Source organism: Rutidosis leptorrhynchoides, chromosome 1 (genome assembly GCF_046630445.1).
Source record: "Rutidosis leptorrhynchoides isolate AG116_Rl617_1_P2 chromosome 1, CSIRO_AGI_Rlap_v1, whole genome shotgun sequence".
Lineage (NCBI taxonomy): Eukaryota > Viridiplantae > Streptophyta > Magnoliopsida > Asterales > Asteraceae > Rutidosis > Rutidosis leptorrhynchoides.
Window position 1 is genome coordinate 421196262 of NC_092333.1, and position 6037 is coordinate 421202298.

The following is a 6037-nucleotide window of genomic DNA, read 5'->3' on the forward strand; positions in this document are numbered from 1 at the left end:
TCCACAACAAAATGGTATATCTGAAAGGAAGAATAGGGTCCTCAAGGAAATGGTTAATTCCATGTTATCCTATTCGGGTTTAAGTGAAAGATTTTGGGGGGAAGCTATGTTAACAGCTTGTTATTTGCTTAATAGAGTTCCTAACAAAAAAAACAGGATTACACCTTATGAACTTTGGAATAAAAGGAAACCTAACTTGAATTATCTTCGGGTATGGGGTTGTAGGGCGGTCGTAAGACTGCCTGATCCCAAGAAGAAAAGTTTAGGTGAAAGAGGTATAGATTGCATATTTGTTGGATATGTTGAACATTCCAAGGCATATAGGTTCTATGTAATAGAGCCTAATGAGTTTGTCTCAATCAATTCTGTGATTGATTCAAGGGATGCAATCTTTGATGAAAATCGATTTTCATCTATACCTAGACCAAAGGATATGATTCCAAGTAACAATGGAATAAATAAGGATTGTAATGATGAAGTCTTTGAAAAGGCTGTTGATCAGTCACTTGAGATTCGAAAAAGCAAAAGAAAAGGGAAACCTAAATCATTTGGACCTGATTTTTTCAGTTATACTTAATTGAAGGTTCCAGGGATGATGTTTCTACCCAATATTCGTATTGTTTCAATGTTGATGATGATCCTAAAACATATGATGAAGCAATGAGGTCTCAGGATGTTGCATTCTGGAAAGAGACAATTAATGATGAGATGGATTCCATCATGGGCAATAACACTTGGGTGTTAGCTGATCTACCTCCTGGTTGTAAACCTTTGGGTTGCAAATGGATCTTCAAAAAGAAGATGAAGGTGGATGGAACTATTGAAAAGTTCAAGGCAAGGTTAGTCATTCAAGGCTTTAGACAAAAGTCTGGAATTGACTATTTTGATACTTATGCTCCTGTGGCACGTATCACTACCATTAGACTGCTGATTGCTTTGGCTACAATTCATAATCTGGTTATTCACCAGATGGATGTGAAGACAGCATTCTTGAATGGTGATTTGGATGAGGAGGTTTATATGAACCAACCTCAGGGCTTTGTCATGCCAGGAAATGAAGGCAAGGTGTGCAAACTTGTGAAGTCCTTATATGGTTTGAAACAAGCACCTAAGCAATGGCATCAGAAGTTTGATGAAGTGGTTTTATCTAGTGGTTTTAAATTAAACCAAGCTGATAAATGTGTATATAGTAAATTTGATGATTCTTGTAAAGGAGTTATAATTTGTCTATATGTTGATGACATGTTAATCTTTGGGACTGACCAAAGTCAGGTTGATTTAACAAAAGAATTTTTGTCATCAAAATTCTCCATGAAAGATATGGGGGAGGCTGACGTTATCCTTGGCATTAGGATCAAATGTGAAAGCAAAGGAATTTCGATTTGTCAATCTCATTATATTGAGAAGGTATTGAAAAAGTTCAATTGCTTTGAATGTATTCCTGTGAGTACCCCTGTTGATTCAAGTGAGAAGCTTATGCCTAATCAAGGTGAAGCTGTATCACAACTTGAGTATTCTCAGGTGATTGGCTGTTTGATGTACGCCATGACTTGTACAAGGCCGGATATTGCTTTTGCTGTGGGAAAACTGAGTAGATATACTAGTAATCCTAGTACTCATCACTGGCAAGCAATTAGGCGGGTACTGAAGTATTTAAAGAAAACTATGGCATATAGTTTATCTTACAGTGGATTTCCTTCTGTAATAGAAGGATATTCTGATGCGAGTTGGATAACAAATATTGAAGATCATTCTTCAACGAGTGGTTGGGTGTTCTTGCTTGGGGGAGGTGCTATTTCATGGGCTTCTAAGAAGCAGACATGTATTACCAACTCAACAATGGAATCTGAGTTTGTTGCTTTAGCTGCTGCTGGTAAAGAAGCAGAATGGCTTAAAAACTTGATCCATGAGATACCATTATGGCCTAAACCTATAGCACCCATGTCTATCCATTGTGATAGTGCTGCGACATTGGCAAAGGCTTATAGCCAGATGTACAATGGAAAATCTAGACACTTAGGTGTCAGACATAGCATGATTCGTGAACTCATCATGAATGGTGATGTTATGCGAGGTGTATATAAAATAGTTATTAATTTTAGCAGAAAACACTATTAAATACGATACAATTTTACACAAGATATTTATTTATTTATAGAATGGATATACTTAAACCTTGCTACAACACTTATAGGCAGTGTACCTAATCGTACAGTAGTGTAGTTTTTAGTAAGTCCGGTTCGTTCCACAGGGAAATCTTTAAACAAAGCTCAACGCTATATTAGTTTACTTTTATAAAAATACAAACATATATATAAGTAATATTATTATTATAAAGGGGGGTTTTTACCGTTTAATGACCGGTTTGTCGATTTTAAGATTTTAGTCGCAGTTAAAACCTAATGTAAAATATAAAATAAATACAAGACTTAAATTAAAGTGTAAAGTAAATAACGATAATGAAATTGCGAATAATAAAAATGCGATAAAATAAAATTGCGATAATTAAAAAGTACGATAATTAAAAGTGCGATTAAATAACAATAAATAAAAGTGCGATAATTAGAAGTGCAATTAAATATAAAATAAAGGAATTATGCTTATTTAAACTTCCGTAATCATGATGTTTGACGTGTTGATTTTAGTTTTATGCCCATGGGTTAATTGTCCTTTGTCCTGGATTATTTAATATGTTCGTCTGGTTTTTGTCCATAACAGTCCATCAGTCATAAATATAAAGTGCGAGTGTCCTCGTCAAATTATCCTTATACCCGAAGTTAAATATTCCAACTAATTGGGGATTCGAATTGTAACAAGGTTTTAATACTTTGTTTAATGAATACACCAGGTTATCGACTGCGTGTAAACCAAGGTTTTACTACTTTGTTAATAATTACACCAATTACCCTTGAATGTAATTTCACCCCTGTTTTAATTATTCTAGTGGCTATTAATTCATTCCCGTGTCCGGTTAAATGAACGATTATTCGTACATATAAATACCCCGCCCATCGTGTCCGATCGAGTGTATATGGTAATTCATAGGGACGCCCAATTGTAAATCTTTATATTAACATTAACAAATTTTCATTTAGTTAAACAAATATAAAGCCCATTAATAGCCCATAGTCTAATTTCCACAAGTGTCGTTCTTTTGTCCAAACCCCAATTATGGTACAAAGCCCAATTACCCAATTTTAGTAATTAGCCCAACATCATGATTACTTCGTTTTAAATAAGCATAATAATAACTTAGCTACGAGACATTAATGTAAAAAGGTTGAACATAACTTACAATGATTAAAAATAGCGTAGCGTTACACGGACAGAATTTCGACTTACACCCTTACAACATTCGCTAACATACCCTTATTATTAGGATTTAAAATTAAAATTAAAATTAAAATATAAATTATATATATATATTACGTATATATTGAGAGAGAGATAGAAAAAGATTATGAAATTTGATCAGAATTCGGTTTGCTTTATAGCCAGAAGTGAAATTTGGGGCTCCGCGACTCGCGGCAAAAACCCCTTCAAACTCCGCGAGTCGCGGAGGATGTATTTACAGCTCACACCCTTGGAGTTTCTCTGCCGACGGTTTTATATATATAAATATAATATATATATAATTAATATAATTAATTATATATTATATTATATTTATATACATAGTTAACTTGTAATTTTTAGTCCGTTGCGTCGAGCGTTAAGAGTTGACTCTGGTCCCGGTTCCGGATTTTCGAACGTCCTCGCGTACAATTTTATATTTTGTACTTTGCGTTTTGAATCTTGTACTCTTGTAATTTCGAGACGTTTCTTATCAATAATTGGAACCTTTTTTATTGTCTTTTGTACTTTTGAGCTTTTTGGTCGTTTGCGTCTTCAATTCGTCGAATCTGTCTTTTGTCTTCACCTTTTATTATTTAAACGAATATCACTTGTAAATAGAACAATTGCAACTAAAAGCTTGTCTTTCTTGAGGAATAATGCTATGAAATATATGTTCGTTTTTAGCATTATCAAATATTCCCACACTTGAGCGTTGCTTGTCCTCAAGCAATATCGTCTTGAAATACTAGAATCACTTCTTTATTCTTCACACTTTGTACATCAGTGATTTCTATACGGCGGTATAAACAATGGTAGTAACGATATGGTTTACAGTTCCACATGACTATAAAAATTTAGATCCATTAAGGAAATTGGATCTTTATGAAAACATTTGATCTTTTGAAAATTAAATCTAGTTTTTACCCTAGATAAGTTTTCCGGAATAACCCTTTACCGGTGTTTGCAAAATATTTTTGTGGGTTTGGTGGGTTTCAGATTTGAAAATTTTAGCTCAAAACTTGCGGTTTTGTGTCACCCACTTGCTAACCTTGTATTTGGAAAGCAACACGTCCAGTTTACTTGTCCCGTATATTACCTTTCGGTAAACTACCGTCCGGTTGTAAAGGAAAGCGTTGAACAAGCAACTGTTAAGGCAATGTCCCGTGACATGCTTTTGATTATGGTCTATAACGTGTCGGACGCAATTACTATCCTTGGTAGGAGCAATAGTAAAGCTCACCCTTATAATTTGTCGGTTTGGCACAAAGTCCTGTCTTTGACCATGTTATGCAACCACCGTTCTTACGGTTGACACCTGATTTAGTTCAGGTGACCTAATGAATTCCAGGTGAATTCCTAGGATTTTACGTTCAATGGTAATGAACGCATTGAAAATAGGGTTTTCAGAAAACAAATCGGTTTGTAATTTTGATCAAAATATTTTCTCGTTTAAGCTCGAGTTTAGATATCATCGAATTCCATGAGTTTGTAATTCTCAATCTTTAAGGTCAATCTCTAGGATTGAGTAATATCAGTCTTAAAAGCTGATTTTTAATCTTTAAGGAGATTATCCTTTCTGGGGATCTGATTCATTAGTCTTATCAAGCTAATTTGCATGGTGCCCCCCCATTGTACGAGATAAATCCTTCTCATGGTTAGGATAAATCTGACCACTTGGCGACCCTGTTTAATGCTGAGGTCCGTGGATTTCCTGCTGATTTTAGTGATGACTTTTCTAGATTTTTCGTCAACCTACAGCTGGTCTGGACGACAACTTCATGACCTAAATCAAGAAGCGCGTGTCTTTTTCGGAAGACTTTACTTCCTTTTAATGATGGAATTGATTCATCGTGTAGATCCATCTTTTCTTTTCTTTCATCGGGTAAAACAGTTTAGTTTAGTCCAAAGCAAAAGTATTTTCAGTTATTTGTTACAGATATATGTGACATATGTTAAGATAACTTGGTAAATTTTCCCACACTTGGCTTTTATTTTCCTTTTTATCGTCCTCTATTCCATTTTAAATGAATTTTGACATTTTAGTTTGTTTCTCAATTTATGTCCTTTCCGAGGTAACAATAATTTCGGTGTTAAAACCTAGTTTTATCGTTCATAAATATGTATAAACATGATTTTGAATTCATTTAATTGAAAATTTTGAAAATTTTTACTAGAATTGGGTAGTCAGTATATAAGACTAGGGCTGTTCTTTTTTTATCAGAGAGCACTAGATTCTAATACAACTACTGCTTTACTAGTATTTTTAATGGTAACCAAGTGTATAAAGTAAAAAATGTTAAAATCCGAAAGAATTTAACCCCTTCCCACACTTAAGATCTTGCAATGCCCTCATTTGCAAGAAATCAGTAACAATTTAAATTATTGAGGGTGATTTGTGTGAAAATGATTAAATTTTTACCAAAGTTTCCAAATATATTGGCGTTTGTTTGCTGAATGATAAATGGTGCACATCATTTGTTCATTCCGTCTTGTTGTTATTTCACATATATTTTGCATCTTGTCGTCAAAATTACTTGCTTTTGCTGAACTTAATGCCAGTCTTTGAAAATGCGTTGTTTTACCCTGTTGTGTACATAAGATAAACTGCAAACATATATACATATTTTTGAAGTTTGGTATATTACCCCACATTAAAAAATTATTAAAATCTAAGAATAAAAGTTAGATAATTATAAAAATG